The sequence below is a fragment of the Theropithecus gelada genome, chromosome 5 (assembly GCF_003255815.1).
Source record: "Theropithecus gelada isolate Dixy chromosome 5, Tgel_1.0, whole genome shotgun sequence".
In the NCBI taxonomy this organism is placed as follows: domain Eukaryota; kingdom Metazoa; phylum Chordata; class Mammalia; order Primates; family Cercopithecidae; genus Theropithecus; species Theropithecus gelada.
This window is the reverse complement of record NC_037672.1, coordinates 128479992-128498771: the sequence shown is the minus strand read 5'-3', so window position 1 is coordinate 128498771 and position 18780 is coordinate 128479992.

Below are 18780 nucleotides of genomic sequence, written 5' to 3'. Positions count from 1 at the left end.
AACTGGAGGCCTCATACTTTTTCTTCATTTAACAATATTCTCACTAATAACCCAGATATTTTTTTTCAGTTAGTTAGTTAAACAACATGAAAATATTTCAGTCTCCAGAGAAAACATTGCAAGGCAGAAACTCAGAAAATTGAAGGGAGGAGCACACTAAAAGTCATACATACCTGGAGATTAAGTTAACTCACTCCTAAATTTAAAAAAACAAAAAAAAAGACCTTCCAAAAATTAAAATGTGTATTTGATATTCTAATAATTCTCATGTTTTCCTAAGTTATTCTTTATCTCTATGACCCAGAAGGTTTGTACACTAAATCCTTTGAGTAATGGATAAGATATTTTTCTCTCTAACATTGTATTTTCAATTAAGTAATCATTTTCTAATTGTAGAATCTCAAATCAAAAATTTAAACTTAGTTGTTTAATAACATAGTTCATTTCAGACATGCAATTGGTCATACCTTTATTGAAACACTATTATATAATAGACAGTCTAGTAATCTACCTCTTCTGTATTCTGATAAATATCTTTTTAGAAAATGAGCATCTATTATTTCAGCACTATGAATAAAGGTGTGGTTTATAATTTTCAACTAACTGTAACAGGCTTAAGGACCATCATGTAAGCACAACTGCTTTTGTCCCTGTTAAGCATGAGTTGTTTTTTGGGGGGGGGAATTTACTTTAAAACACATATTTGGTACAGAAAATTAGGGTATCAGAATTTATCTTCTACCTTGTAAAGTGCATCTGTCTTTTTAAGGCTTCTAATGTGCTTTGGACTTTTTTTTTATCATTTGATCCTATTAAGATGAGGTAGTTAAGATGGTGGAAAGCGTGATGTTCTGAGGAAAGTCTAGAGAGGAGAAAAACTAACATAGTCCTGGAGCCAGGTTATATATAAATACTGTTGTACATTCCCTGTGAACCTAAACTGTGTTTTAACCTTCACCTGATAGCAATAGAAAATACTACATTAGTCTGTAATCTTCTCTAGCAAAGATAGCATAAATCACAGGGCAGATGCAATGAGATTACTTTCTTTTTGAGTGTGTGCCTTTCCACGATAATCTACCAAGATAATAGAAATATTGCCAAAAGAAAACAAAAGAAAAACAGAAGCAGAGTGATATTCATTGCATGAAAACAAGGTTTGGGAAAAGATGACAAATAACAACAACATCTTCAAAAGCATAGAAGCGTAACAGTTAATATGGTGTAGCTGAGAATGGATAGAGTCTTTGGTCTAGGACATGAGAGGATACAAGTACCTAATTTGAAGGTGCATAAAAGAGCCATAACATAAAAAAGCTTCTAATTCAACATAAAGGTCTTTAGTAACTTTTGTATAGTAAGCTACAAAGTATTCTAAGTATGTAACCAAGTGACTGGAATTATTGGAAATACATTTTAGAAACATTGGTATGGTAACTATAAAAAATGTGACAAGGGGAAGTTAGCAAAACCTGATTTTGAAAAATGCAGTAGCCCAAGTAACAGATGGCTAAGTTTTACCTCAAAGCAATGTAAAACATACTTAATTTTCACTAACATTTTGAAAATTCATGAGATATTAAAGGAAAAGGGAGGTCCTATGAGTTGACTTACAGCTTGATGAAGGAATAATCATAATCAGAAGAAAGGGCAAAAATTCCTTGGTAGCCAGAAAAATGGAGAATGGTGAAAATGGGAAATTATATTCTGCTCCCTACAGATTGGTTGACTGATTCATCACAATATGAGAACTAGACATAAAAGTTGAAAAATAAAGTGCTTTAATTTTTCCTTAAATATACATATTTATTTTTTGAATTGATAGTTAAAATTGCATATATTTACCATTTACAACATATCATTTTGAAGTATGTGTAAATTATGAAATGACTACTCTATTTAATTAACATATCTATTACTTTATAGTTATTATTTTTGATAATACTTCACATTTACCTTTTCATTAGTTTTCAAGAATAAAATATATTGATAAATATAGTAATCATGTTGTGCAATAGCTCCCTTGAACTTATTCCTCCTATCTGAAATGTTGTATTCTATGATCATCAACCCAAACACCCCCATGCAACACTCAACCTTTTGATACCCACCATTCTATTATCTATCCATAAGGTATACATTTTTAGATTCTTGATGAGTGAGATCATGTGCCATTTGTCTTTCTGTTTCTAGGTTATTTCACTTACATAGTGTCTCCCAGGTTAAGCCTTTTTTTTTTTTTTTTCCTCAAATGACAGAATATTTTTAAGTGTCTGAATATTACTTAATTGTGTAATTACATATAATTATATATTAATTACTTAAGCTACGTTTTCTTTATTTACCCATTGATGACCACTTAAGTTGATTTCATAATTTGATTTTTGTGAATAATGCGACAATCAACATGCCAGTGCAGATATCTCTTTGATGTACTGATTTCATCTGCTTTGAATATGCATTAGTCCACTTTCATACTGCTGATAAAAACATACCCAAGACTGGGAAATTTACAAAAGAAAGAGATTTAGTGGACTCACACTTCCACATGGTTGGGGAGGCTTCACCATCATGGCAGAACGGGAAAGACACATATCACATGGAGGCAGACAAAAGGAGAAAATGAGAGCCAAGCAAAAGGGGTTTCTCCTTATGAAATCTTCAGATCTCATGAGACCTATTCACTACCACGAGAACAATATGGTGGAACTGCCCCCCGCATAATTCAATTATCTCCCACCATGTCCCTTTCACAACAGGTGAGAATTGTGGAGGTAAAATTCAAGATGAGATTTGGGTGGAGATACAGACAAACAATATTATTTCACCCCTGCCCCCTCCCAAATCTCATGTCCTCACATTTCAGAACCAGTCATGCCTTCACAACAGTACCCTGAAGCCTTAACTCATTTTAGCATTAACTCAAAAGTCCACAGTCCAAAGTCCCATTGAGACACGACAAGTCCCTTCTGCCTATGAGCCTGTAAAATCAAATGCAAGTTAGTTACTTCCTAAATACAATGAGGGTACAGGCATTGGGTAAATACAGCCTTTCTAAATGGGAGAAATTGGCCAAAACAAAAGGGGTGCAGGCCCCACATAAGTCTGAAATCCAGCAAAGCAGTCAAATCATAAACTGCTAAAATGATCTCCTTTGACTCCATGTCTCACACCCAGGTCACACTGATGCAAGAGAAGGGTTCCTATGGTGTTGGGCAGTTCTGCCCCATGGCTTTGTGGGTTACAGCCTCCCTCCTATCTGCTTTCCTGGGCCAGAGTTGAGTGTCTACAGCTTCTCCTGGTGCACAGTGCAAGCTGTCAGTGGATCTACCAGTCTTGAATCTGGAAGATGGTGGCCCTCTTCTCACAGCTCCACTAGGCAGTGCCCCAGTGAGGACTCTGTGTTGGGGTTCCAACCCTCCATTTCCCTTCCACACTGACTTAGCAGCGGTTATCCATGAGGGCCCCGCATCTGGAGCAAACAATTGCCTGGACGTACAGGCATTTCCATACATCTTCTGAAATCTAGGCAGAGGTTCCAAAACCTCAATTCTTGACTTCTGTGCACCCACAGGCTCAACATGACATGGATGCTGCCAACGCTTGGGACTTGCACACTCTGAGACTATGGCCCAAGCTGTACCCTGACCTCTTTTAGCCGTGGCCAGAGACGCTGGGATGCAGGGCACCAAGTCCCTAAGCTGCACACAAGTGGTCCCCGGGCCCAGCCCATGAAACCATTTTTTCCCCTGAGGCCTCTGGGCTTGTGATGAGAGGGGCTACCTCAAAGGTCCCTGACAAGCATTGTAGACATTTTCCCCATTGTCTTGGTGATTAACGTTCAGTCCTCAGTACTTTTGTAAATTTCTGCAGCCGGCTAGAACTTCTCCTCAGAAAATGGTTTTTCTTGTCTATCGCATTTTCAGGCTGCAAATTTTCCACACATCTATGCTTTGTTTCTCTTTTAATGCAGACTGCTTTTAACACACCCAAGTCACCTCTTCAATGCTTAGCTGTCTAGAAATTTCTTCTGTTAGAAACCCTAAATCATCTCTCTCAAGTTCAAAGTTCCACAAATCTCTAGGGAAGGGGCAAAATGCTTCCAGTTTCTTTGCTAAAGCCTAACAAGAGTCAGCTTTGCTCTGGTTCCCAACAAGTTTTTCATCTCCATCTGAGACCATGTCAGCCTGGATTTCGTTGTCTATATCATCAGCATTTTGGTCAAAGCCATTCAAGAAGTCTCTATGGAGTTCCCAACTTCCCACATTTTTCTGTCTTCCACGGAGCCCTCCAAACTGTTCCAATCTCTGCCGGTTACCCAGTTCCAAAGTCACTCCTACATTTTTGGTATCTTTTCAGCAGTGCCTCACTCAACTGGAACTAATTTACTGTATTAGTTTTCGTGCTGCTGTTAAACACATACCCAAGATTGGACAATTAAAAAAAAAAATAAGGTTTAAGGGACTCACAGTTCCCGTGGCAGGGGAGGCCTCACAATCATGGCAGGAGGGGAAAGACACATCTCACATGGCAGCAGACAGGAGAAGAGAATGAAAGCCAAGTAAAAAGGGTTTCCCCTTATAAAACTGTCAGATCTCATGATGTTTATTCATTACCATGAGAACAGTATGGGGGGAACTGCCTCCGTGATTAAATTATCATCCACCAGGTCCCTCCCACAACCTGTGAAAATTGTGGAAACTACAACTCAAGATGAGATTTGGGTGGGGACACAACCAACCCATATAAGAATATATACCCAGTAGCAGGATTTTTGGATTATATGGTAGTTTTATTTTTAATTTTGTAAGAAACCTCAATACTATCATTCATAATGGCTGTGCTTACTTATATTCTCACCAACACTGTGCATGGTTCCTTTTTTTCCACATCCTCATTAACACTAATCTTTGTCCTTTCGATGATAGACATTCTAATAGGGTTGAAGTAATAACTCATTGTGGTTATAATTTTCATTTCCCTGGTGATTACTGATGTTGAACATTTTGTTTCATATACCTATGACCACTTGTATGATTTTCTTTGAAAAATATTTATTCAGATTCTTTGCACTTTTAAAAATTGTGTTCTTTGCTTTTTTGATATTGAATTCTTTGGAGTTTTAATATATTTTGATATTAACCTCTTATTAGATATATAGTTGGCAAATACTTTCTCCCATAATGTAGGTTGATTCTTCACTATGTTGATTGTTTCCATTGCTGTGCAGAATATTTTTAGTTTAATGCAATCTCACTTGTCTATTTTTGCTTTTACTGCCTGTGCTTTTTGGTCATATCTAAAACAATCACTTCCTAGACCAATATCCTTGAGCTTTTCCTGTATGTTTTCTTCTAGTAGTTTTATTGTTTTGGGTCTTACACTTAAGTCTTTATTTTAAGCTTATTTTCAGATTAAAGTACAAGATAAAGGTCTAATTTTTTTTTTCTTCTGCATGTGTACATATTGTTGTCCCAAAATATTTATTGAAGAGACTCATTTCACCATTATATGTTCTTGTTAACTTCGTTGAAAATCAGTTTGCTCTATATGCATAGATTTACTTCTGGGATGCCTATTTTATTTTACTGGTATATGTATCTGGTTTTTTTTGTCAGTACAATGCTCTTTGGTTAGTATAGTTGGTAGTATATTTTTAAGTCAGGTAGTGTAATGCCTCTAGCTTTATTATTTTTGCTCAAGATTGTTATGGCTATTTGAAGTCATTTGTGTTTCTATAAGAATTGTAAGATTGTTTATTTCTTCTGTGAGGAATGTTATTGGTGTTTTGATAGGGACTGCATTGAATCTAGATAATTTTGGGTGTTTGGAAATTTTTAAAATATTAATTCATCCAATTCACGAACATGGGAGTTTTTTATTTGTGTCATCTTCATTGTCTTTTATTACCATTTTTATACTTTTCAGTGCAGAGATCTTTTACCTTCTTTGTTAAATTTATTACTATGTAAGTGTTTTATAGCTATTCAAATAAAATTGTTTTCCTGATTTATTTTTCAGAGAGTTAATTATTAGCGCACACACACACACACACACACTCTCACACACACACGCAAACCCTACAGATTTGGGTAGGTGGATTTTGTATTCTTTACTAATCTTTTAGTTAGTTGTAATTATAGTTTTTTGGTAGAGTATTGTGGGTCTTCTCTATATAAGATCATGCTGTCTACAAATAGAGAGGAACAAAATAACTTTTTATGTCAAATATAGATGTCTCTTGCTTACTCTGGCTAGGACTTCTAGAAGCATGTTGAATATAAGTGTCAAGAGTGAACATGCTTGTTATATTCTAGATCTTAGAGAAAAGGTTTTCAGCATTTTTCCATTTAGTATGAAGTTAGCTGTGTGCTTGTCATATGGCCTTTATTATGTTGAAATACAGTCCCTGTATATCTAATTTGTTGAGAACTTATGAAAACAATTTTAACTTTGTCAAATACATTTTATTGCATCTATTGAAATGCTGATACTGTTTTTGACCCTTATTCTGTTAATATGATGTGTCATTTTTATTGATTTGCAGATGTTGAACAATCCTTGCATTTGGGGAATAAATTCCAATGGATCATGGTGAATAATCTTCTTAAGAGACTATTGGATTCAGTTCTCTAGCCTTTTATTGAGGATTTATGCATTTGGGAGATATGTCTGTAATTCTCTTTTCTCTATTGTCCTTGTCCGGCTTCAGTATCAGTGTGATGCTGCAAACATAAAATCTGTTATTACATTGTCTTCAATTTTTTGGTAGCATTTGCAAATAATTGGTATTAGTTATTCTTTAAATGTTTGATAGAATTCAGCAGGGAAACCAATTCCTGGTATTTCCTTTGATAGATTTTTATTACTGATTCAATCATCTTATTTAATATGACTCTGTTCAGATTTTCCATTTCTTCATAACTCAATCTTAGTAGGTTGTATTTGTTGAGGAATTGATTTTTAAACTACATCACCAAACAAAATTACATTATTACAATAGCAGCATCTGAGAAAGCCACTGCATGAACCTATCTGCCATGAAGGAAAAATTGCAGAGCCTTGGCAACCTGAAAACACCCAGAAACAAAGCCAATCAATCACAGAATATATACTACAGTTATACCTTCAAGGGAAAGAGAATGAAAAATCAACAAGCTCTATCCAAGAAATAGCAAATTGAAAAAAAGGAAGCATCAGCTCTCTCAGATGAAAAGAAACCAGCACAAAAGCAACTCTAGCAATACAAAAAAATAGAGTGTTTGGTCACCTACACTAGCTCCCAAGCAATGAATCCTAACCAGAATAAAATCTCTGAAATGACAAATAATTTAAAATATAAATGGCAAAGAAACTCAACAAGATATGGAAGAAAGTTGAAACCCAGTCCAAAGAAAACATTAAAGCAATCCAAGAGTTGAAAGACAACATAGCCACCTTAAATAAATAAACAAAAGAACTTCAAGAATTTAAAAAATTCTACATAAACTACATAAATTTCAAAATACAATTAAAAGCCATAACAACAGACTTGATCAAATAGAAGAAAGACATTCAGATCTAGAAGACAGGTCCTTCAAATCAACCTACTCAGGTAAAGTGATAATAATAATTATTATAAGAAAAACCCAAATCCTTCAGGAAATGTGGGATTATGGAAAACAACCAAATGTAAAACTTATTGGCATCTCTTAGAGAGAAGATAAACTAAGCAACTTGGAAAACATATTTGAGGATATAATTCAATACAATTTTCTCAATTTTGCGTGAAAGGTCAACATTCAGATACAGGCAATGCAGAGAACCTCTGTGAAATACTATACAAGATAACCATCTCCAAGGCACATAGTAATCAGACTACTCAAGTCAATGTAAAAAAATAATAAGATAGCTAAAGAAAAGGGTCATATTACCTATAAAGAGAAGCCCATTACATTAATAGCAGACTTATCAGCAGACACTATACAATCCAGAAGAAGTTGGGGGCTCATTTTTAGTATTCTTAAAGAAGAAAAAAAATGTCAGCTAAGAATTTCATATCCTGCCAAACCAAAGCTTAAGAAACGATGGAGTAATCGATTTTCTCAGACAGGCAATCACTAAGAAGATTTGTCACAACCAAATCAGCCCTACGAGTGATGCTAAAGGAAGTTCTAAACATAAAAACAAAAGAATGATACTTGCTATCACAGAAACATACACAAGCACATTGCTCGCAGATCCTATAAAGCAACTGCACAATTGTTACTGCAAGGAAACTAGCTATCAATTCTATGATGAGAATAAAACCTCATATATCAAAATGAATCTTGAATATAAATGGACTAAATGCTCAAAGAAAAATGACAGAGAAAAACTATTACACAGTTTAAAAAAAAGTGCAGAGGCCACAATTCTTGGATCAGATAAAATAGACTTTAAATAATAGCATTAAAAAATAAGGTTATTACATTATAATACAAGATTCAATTCAACAGAAGATTTAGGTATCCTACATACAGATGCCTCTAACATTGAAGCACTCAGATTTATAAAACCATTACTTATAAACATAAGAAAAGACTTTGATAGTTACGTAATAGCAGTGGGAGACTTGAACACCCCACTGACAGCATTATACATATTATCAAGGCAGAAGGCTAACAAAGAAATTCTGTACTTAAATTTGACATTTAGCCAATTAGATGAAATAGAAATCTACACAATAGTCCAACCCAAAACCACAGAATATGCATTTTTCTCATCTGAACATAGAAAAAACTCAAAGATTGACCACATACTTAATTCTAAAGTAAGTCTTGACAATGTTTTTAAAACTTGAAATCATATCAAGCATCTTGTCAACCCACAGTGGAATAAAAGTAGAACAAAAAATAGAACAAAGAAAAATAGAGACAAACCATACTAATACCTTTGGGATATGGCAAAATAAGCATTAAAACAAAAGTTTATAACACCAAACACCCATATCAGGAAGATAGAAAGATTTCAAATTAACAAACTAACTTTGTACCTAAAGGAACTAGAAAAACAACAAACTAAACCCAAAGCTAGAGTATGAAAATAAGTAACTAAAATCTGACTAGACCTAAATGAAATTGAGACCCAAGAAAGTATACAAAGAATTAATGACCCAAAGAGTTGGTTCTATGGAAGAATAAACATAACTGATGGACTGTTAGCTAGATTAACAAAGAAAAGAAGAGGAAAGATCCCAATAAACATAATCAGAAATAACAAAGTTGACATCACATCTGATTCCACAGCAATATAAAAGTTCCTTGGAGACTACTATAAACATCTATATATACATAGACATAAATTAAAAATTCTAGAAGAAACGGGTAAATTCTTAGAAATACAACCTCTCAAACTTGGACCAAGAAGAAACTGAAATCCTTAGCAGATCAATGTCAAGTACTAAAATTTAAACTGTAATACAAAATCTACCAATCAAAATATGTGCTGGACCAGAGGGATTCACGGTCAAATTCTACCAACTCTCCAAAAACAAGCTGGTGACTATCCCATTGGAACTATTTCAGAAAATTGAAAAGAAAAGATTCCTGGCTAACTCATTCTACAAAAACAGTATTATCCTGATATTAAAATTGTGCATACACACACACACACACACACACACACACACACACACACACACTAAAACTACAGGCCAATATCCAAGATGAACATAGAAACAAAATTTCTCAACAGAATACTAGGAAAGTGAATAGAGTAGCGCAACAAAAAGTATTACACCATGACCCATTGGGATTTAGTCCTGGGAAGCAAGGATGTTTCAACATATGTAAATCAATAAATGTGGTTCACCATATAAACAAACAAAAAAAATAAAAACAAAAAAAGGTCATCTCATAGATTTGGAAAAAAAAATTGATAAAATTCAACATTCCTTTAATGATAAAAACCCTCAATACACTAGGTATTAAAAGAACATACCTCAAAATATTAATAATGAGAGCCATCTATGACAAACCCACAGCCAACATTATACTAAAGAGGTCACAACTAGAAATATTCCCCTTAAGAATGGTACAAGACAAGGATGTCAGCTCTCACCACTCCGATTCAATACAGTGCTAGAAGTCCTAGCCAATGCAATCAGGCAGGAGAAAAAAATTAAAGGCACCCAAATAAGAAAAGAAGAATTCCAATCATTTCTCTTTGCTTACAATATGATTCTATACCTAGAAAACCCTTAAGAGTCTGCCAAAAGACTTATAGATTTGATAAATGACTTTGGCAAAGTCTTAGAACATAAAATCAATGTACAAAAATAAATAACATTTTAATATACATTTAATCTTCAAGCCAAAAACCAAATCTAGAATGCAATCTCATTGACAATAGCCACAAAGGTAAAATACCTAGGAATGCACCTAAGGGGATTAAGTATCTCTATAAAGAGAACTGCAAAACTTTTCTAAAAGAAATGACAGTTGACATAAACAAACAGAAAAGCATTCCATGCTCATAAATAGGATGAATCAGTATTGTGAAAATGGCCATACTGCCCAAAGCAATCTACAGATTCAACACTATTAAACTACCAATGACATTTTTTACAGAATTAGAAGAAAAAAAAACTATTTAAAAATTTATATGGAACCACAAAAGAGCCTGAATAGACAAGGCAATCCTTAGCAAAAAGAAAAATGGCAGAGATGTCATACTGCCCAGCTTCAAACTATACTACAAGGCCACAGTGACCAAAACAGCATGGTATGGGTACAAAAACAGGCACATAGATCAATAGAACATAATAGAGACCCCTACAATAAAACTGCACACCTGTAGTCCACTCATCTTCAACAAAGTTGTCATAAATAATCAGTGGGAAAGGGACTCCCTATTTAATAAACGGTGTGGGAAAACTGGCTAATCACATGTAGAAGAATGAATATAGACTCCTACTTATCACCATATGCAAAGATTAACTGAAGATACATTAAAAACTTAAGTGCAAAATTTCAAATCTTAAAAATTTTAGAAAGAAACCTAGGAAATACTCTTCTAGACATTGTCCCAGGCAAATAATTTATGATGAGGACTCTAAAAGCATATGCAACAAAATAAAAAGTCAATAAATATGATGTCATTGAACTAAAGAGTTTCAGCACAGCAAAAGAAACTTTCAACAGAGTAAACAGACAACCTAAAGAATGGGAGAAAGTATTTGGAAACTATGTATCTGACGATAGACTAATATCCAAAATCTACAAAGACCTTAAGTGAATCAGCAAGGAAAAAACAAAAAAACCTCGTTAAAAAGTGGGAAAAGGTCATGAAAAGGCACTGCTCAAAAGAAGTCATACATACTGCAACAAACATATGAAACTATCCTCAGCATTATGAATCATCATAGAAATACAAAATAGAAAATACATCATAGAAAATACAAAACCACAATGAGGCATCATCTCACACTAGATCAGAATGGTTATTATTAAAAAGTCAAAAAATAACATGTTATTTAAGTTGTGGAGACAAGGGAATGCTTATACACTGTTGGTGGAAATGCAAATGAGTTCAGTCCCTGTGGAAAGCAGTTTGGAGATTTCTCAAAGAATTAAAGCTAAAGAGTGAAAAACAGAAATACTATTTGACCTTAGCAATTTCATTACTGGAAATAACTAAAGGAAAATAAATTGTTCCAACCAAAAGACACATGTACTCGTATGCTCATTGCAGTACTATTCACAATAGCAAAGATACAGAATTTACCTATGTGCCCACCAATGGCACCTAGGCATCAATAAGGAAAATGGGACATATATATATATACAATGGAATACTACCCACACATAACAAAGAACAAAATAATGTTCTTCATAGCAACATCAATGCAACGGGAGGCTGGTGTCCAAAGCAAAGTATAAAAAACCAGAAAGCCAAATATCACATGTTCTCACTTACAAGTTGGAGGTAAGTCTTGAGTTTACATGGACGTAAAGATGTGAACAACAGACACTGGGAAGTCTATATGCAGCAAGCGAGGGAGCAGAGCAATGGCTGAAAACATTCTGTTGGTTACCATGTTTACTATCTGGGTGACATAATCAACAGAAGCCCAAACTTCAGCACCACACACTTTTGTAACAAACCTACACATATACTCCCTGAATCTAAAATAAAAATGAAAACTTAATAAATAAAACAAATGTAAATGACGTTAAAAATAATAACACTCCAAAACAGAATTTTTTTCATATTAAAATGAGAAAATATGTTTATAATTATACTAGTTTCTGCTACCATGTTAATCCACAACAGTCAGAGGTGAGATATGTCTTTTATGATAAAATATATTCAGAAAATGCAATAAAAACATAATTGGTCTTAGAAAACTCCCTATAGCTGTCTGTCCAATATAGTGGTCTGTAGCTATATCTGGCTATTGAGCAATTGGAATGTAGAGTTCTCAAATTGAGATATACTGTAGGCATATAATGTACACCAGATTTCAAAGATGTCATCGGAAAAAAAGTAAAATATCCCATCAATATGTACATTAATTGAATGTTGAAACAATATTCTAGATATAACTAAATTAAATAAAATGTATCAAAATTGTTTCCTGTTTCTGTTCACTTGTTTTCAGTACAGATACTAGAAAAGCTAATAAGACCTTTTGGAAATATATTTCAGTCTGTGTTCCTAATTTTTCTTTATTTGACCAGTATTTCTCTTTACTCCATTTCCCATTATTAAGACTATTAAGCTTTTTAACATCCTATGTTTTCCATTTTTATTTAACAGGCACATTTGTTAAGAGCTTGCCTTCCATTTTGTTTTCTACTTTCACTTTCATTTGGTAGATTATATACTGTTTGTGGTATGTTGAATTAATCTCATCTAATGATGATGGCAATATTAGTGCGTACAAGAAAATACCAGCATGTAAAAATAACTTCCATTGATCTAGGATTATTTTAGAAGTTACGGGTGGTTAAAGGCACCCATGGTAGTTTAATAGATTTATGAGTATAAGAATAATATAAGGGCAGATAGATGATGTGATTTTACCACTTATCCTAAAATTTGGAATATTCAAATATTAGTTAATACAATTATTAAAATTGGAAGTGCAAATGTTTTGATAATCATACATGAGAAATATCTACTTTCACTCCTTCAAGTTAGATCACAGAATATTGTGGTGTTCCCATACTATGAGCAATCATTTTGAGATTCTGGAAGCCATGAAAATCTCGCTCATTCCATACATTTTCTGAGAATTTCAGAAATATTAGGTTCTATAAATTTAACAGTCATTAATAATATCTGCTGTTTATTTTTTGTTGTTAATTATGTTTCTTGTTTTCAAATCAAGCTTTCTTCAGAATATTATTTCATTTTGTTTTTCTAATTTGTAGGTCTAATTCAGTTTGTAGTTCTTATTATTCTTCAGTTATCATTTCATTATTTTGCCAAATAATTTTATCTGTTTTATTTAAAGTTTACAAACCAGTATTGTTTTACTCTAATTACTTGATATTTCCTATTGGTATTCTAAATGTAATATGTGTGTTTTCTTCAGGGTTCTGCAGTGGAACAGAACTAATAGGATGTGTATATATTTGCATATCTGTTTATTTATTATGTATCTTTTTATAACTATAAAGATATAGATAAATAGAATATCTATATTTGTATATAATAGGTTACACAAACACACACCAAAAGAGAGAGGAAGAGAGAGAGAATTATGATGAGAAATTTGATTATACAATTATGAAGACTGAGAAGTACAGACCCAGGAGATCCAATGGTATATTGAATTATATTCCAATCATATTCCAATTCTGAAGGCAGGAAAATACCCGTGTTCCAGTTGGAAGAGTTTAGGTAGCAAGAAAGAAATCTTTTTTACTCAGTCTTTTATTCTATTCAGGCCTTCAATTTATTCAATGGGGCCCTCCCACTTTGAGAAGGGCAATCTGCTTAGTATATGTACTCAAACACTAATCTCACTCAGAAACACTTTCACAGATGCACTCAGAATAATATTTACCCAAATATCTAGGTACTATATGGCCCAGTTGACATATTAGCCATCAACATGTGATAAACTAAAGACTAAAAAAATCAATCTTTCTAAATATTGAAGGGATTTTATTTTATTTTATTGCCAAGAGGCACTATAGAAATGCAAATACAGTATGAAAAAATAATTGAATGTGTAGCATACAATCGTGGATATGGCTCCTCAGCAGTATATATGTGCTGACAAATACAAATGCATGCTTGTAAAGCACTGTGACTAGTAGGCCATCTCAGTATGCTTTATAAATAGAGGAAATGAGACTACTTTTTTATAGTTTTCATTTAAAACAAACATCTTTTCAAATATTAGCACCTTGGAACAAGATCTTTAGAAAAGTACATAAGTCAGGTTGCATGCTTGTTTGTCTCACAGTAGAATAAACTTGTCACATTTCTTTTCTCAATGTTTTTAAATTTCATTAATTTCTCCATAAGTCTCTGATAAGAACTCGTGGTGCATCACCAACTATTGCTCAAATTTTTGTTAAACGTGATTGAATTTATTATGTTGGCCCAAATTAGAGATGACAAAAGTGTAAACTGAGACAGCAGAAAAGTAGAGCAAAGAGCAAGTTATTGTAACTCTGAAACGTTCTCAACACTCTCATTTCCCAATGTATCTTGTTTTATTAATTTTTTTAATTGAGTTGCTAAGGCAGAAAAAATGCAATGTTTTTCATGAAAAGACCAAATAGCCACAAGTAACCACAAGTAGCCATGGGATATACCAGACACACATAATGTAGAGTTGTTACTAATACAAGCTGAACTGGTCTTAAGTTGTATGTAATGGTGTTTTACATAGTCACTATAAGGTTTCCTTGAAGTATATTATTTTATCCTGTGATCCAATCTTGTGAATATTTTATTATAAAAACATAAATATGTAAACGTTACTTTAAAACACAACTGTCTTCTGTGCACATAGTTTTATCATCCAAATGTCTTATTCTAATTGTTACAAATAACTAGAAATTATTTCCAGAAAACTCATTTTAATTTTTAATTTTGAAATTACTTTTCTAACAGAAAAAATTATGAAAATCAATACAGATAGTGTTTTAATACTTTTAAGTTTCCTTTGATACATTGTTTTGATTTGGATTTACCCAGAAAACAGACCCTGAGAATAAGAATCAAAGACAAGTAACTTATTTTGCAACTGATCTCAGAAAACATTGGTAAGAGAGAGAAAATAAAAGAAGTCTGTCAAAGGAGTATCACTGAGAAGGTTACTATTCTGGACAACTGACCACCTGTTAAAGAACTCCAGGAGACATCGTAGAATATGCCTGAGAGTCTTTTCATATCAGGGTCAGGAAAGTAAGGAGATATATCTTCCAATTCACAATCATTAGTAGATAAACAGTCCTTGTCTAATAATGAATAAGAATTGGAAGATACATCCCCCTACTTTCCAAAAGCCTGGTACTTCCTGTCTGCCCCACATAGGAGTAAAGAGAAAGCTATCAGAAGAGAAACATCATTTGCTGCAACATGTTATCAGTATGTATTTGAATCAATCTCATTAAATAGTCTCTATTCAGAGGGTCAAACCTAACAAAATAAAGGTAATAGCTAGACAGAGCAAGAATCACATTTTGTAATATTTGCCAGTGTGTTTTCAAGCAGAAAGCTTGAAATAAAATAAGAATAGGAAAGAAGGACATGACAATCAAATTAAGAATATTTCAATTTCATTTGAACAGAGCTGGGAAAACTTCTATTCCTAATTACTAAGTGCATCATGAAAAGGTGCATACTCAATGCAGCATGATGACGTTCCATGTGTATGGTTCTTTGAGAATTGCTTTCTGATGACTGGAATATTTGCATGCTCAAATAAGATGAATAGGAAAATATTTTAAAAGATAGTAAAGACTGAAAAGATGAATTCTGAAGAATTTGAAGAATGGCAGAATATGCCACCCCATCTGACAATAGGCTAATATCCAGAACCTACAAAGAACTTAAAAAATTTACAAGAAAAAAACAAATACCCCCCTCAAAAAGTGGGCGAAGGATATGACCAGACACTTCTCAAAATAAGACATTTATGCAGCCAACAAACATGTGAAAGAAAAATTCATCATTCCTGGTCATTAGAGAAATGCAAATCAAAACCACAATGAGATACCATCTCACACTAGTTAGAATGGTGATCATTAAAAAGTCAGGAAACAACAGATGCTGGAGAGGATATGAAGAAATAGGAATGCTTTCACATTGTTGGAAAAATGTCCTTTTTATAGCAGGAGGTTATTCCTATAACCAGACACAAGGAGTTAAAAGCGAAAAACATATTTATGAATACATTTTGTTAAATTGTATCTTTCTGGTTACCTTTCAGTATTACCTGCTCTAGCTCAAGTCCTTTTGTGTTGTCATGTATTCATAATTTAAAATTTAGTATATAAGTGTGCAGTGCTAACTGCTTCCTTGGGTCTTCATTTCCTTATGAGTTATTCCATGTGATATAACACTTACTTTTTTAAAAAAGAAAATATTGTATGCTTTTCTCCTGTTAACCTGTCTCATATCAGTTTAATTCTTTTGTACAGTCAGAGACTCTAAAAGGGTAGGGGCGAAATTTTGTCTACCCTACAGTTCTAATGAACTGAGAAAATGGAAAGACAATTATATAAGCATGTGGTCAAAAAGCAAGCATAGTGAAATGAAGGTATAATGTGCTCTGAATAAAAAAGTGTGGAAAGAAAGAATATGTAAATGTTCAAGATGTTTAATAAAGCAATTATTGACAACAAATTACAGATATGCTCCTAGAAAATGGTTACTGAAATGGAGTCTACTCCTGATAAGGAGGTTCGGAAATTGGCAGGCTGTTGAATTCTTTTTTAAGGTATGATTTAATTATTTAGTAAAATTTGAGAACTCTGGAAAAATTTAAAGAAAGTAAAGTGGTCTAAAAGTCTCAGAATGGGAAGTATTAAGTGGAGGTGACTGAGATTTCTGAAAATGAAAGCCAGATGAAGGTACTTGGTTTCAAGTTGACAGAAAACAGTGGCAATTCTTAACTCCCATCTCCCCAAACCCCATTAAGCATGAAAAATGTAGTATATGAGTCAATGAGTGTTTTGCATTGGAAAACATGAAATGAAATCATGTTTTGAGTCAGAAGGATATTTTAATTATGTTTCAGATATACTAAAGGTATTCTGTGAATAATGAGGGACACAATTTTTGCCCTCTTTAGTTGGAAAGAAGGCTCCAGAAATCTTAAAGGCAAAAAGCTCTTTGCTATTCAGAGACATCTAATGTGAATTATTTTTCACTATTTCTTAGCCTCAAAACTTTTATTAATTCACTTTGTACTACTGAAGCTTCAGATATTTTGAATGTACTTCCTAACTGGCTTTAAATTGGAATATGCTCACGAGAACCTTGGTTCATTAGAAGGCAGAAGAAAAACAAAATTCTGCTCTTGTCCATGGAGGCTGGTGCTGGTAGTTGTTGGTGGTTACTGTAGTGACAGTAGAGTTTGTTGATTATTGACTCCAATAGTTTTTTTTTGTTTTTCTTTTGAGATGGAGTCTCACTCTGTCACCCAGGCTGGAGTGCAGTGGCACAATATTGACTCACTGCAACCTCCACCTGCTGGTCAAGCAATTCTCCTGCCTCAGCCTCCCAAGTAGCTGGTACTACAGGTGCACGCCACCAAGCCCAGCTAATTTTTTGTATTTTTAGTAGAGATGGGATTTCACCATGCTGGGAAGCCTGGTCTCAAACTCCTGACCTTGTGATCCACCTGTCTCAACCTCCCAAAGTGCTGGGATTATAGGCATGAGCCACCGTGCCCGGCATACTCCAACAGTCTTTGGTGTGACTAAGCTTCTTAGGATGTTCCTTGCTTTACTTCTCTTAGCTCCCTTCTGCTCAATGATATTTTCCAACACTTTATGAGCAATTTCCTATATCTCTCTGATTGAAATAACAATTTTTATGTTAAAGTTTTATTTCAATGATAGAATAACGATTAGGGACTAGATGACATCATTAAGAACAAAGTGATTTTTCTGCATTAATTTCCTTAATACGGAATCTTTCTTAATATCATTTTAAACTGACAACTCATACTTGTATACATTTATGGGGCACAATGTAATGTGTTGAAATATGTATACGATATGGAATAATCAAACCAAGCTAATTAACATCACCTCAGTTACCTATAATGAATAAAGCACCTCACTTACCTACAATTTTCTGCGGTGAGAGGTCTGACAGGTACTTTCGTTGTTATTTTGAAATATACAATACACTATTATTGACTACAGTCACACTGGTGTGAAATAGACATGAAAGCTTATTTATCTTGTCTATGTGAAACACTGTACTCTTGAGCAAGAACTCTGTGTTTCCTCCCTCTCTCCAGTGAAGATTTTTTAAAAGGAAACTTAAATGTATGTAAATAGAAGCACATTCCGTGTTTGCTTATATCTGTATATCTATTCTTTCTCTAGATATTGCTGTGACTTCTACTTCAGTGCTTCTGAAGCTTGTTCAAACAAATCACCCGTGGATTTTGTTAAAATTCAGAATCTGGTACAGCAGGTCTGGGGTGAAGCCCAAGATCCTACATTTTTGGTAAGCTCCAAGGTGATGTTGCTTGATATGGTTTGGCTCCATGTTAAATCTCATGTTGAATAGCGATCTGAAGTGTCAGAGGTGGGGCCTGGTGGGAAGCAGGATCAT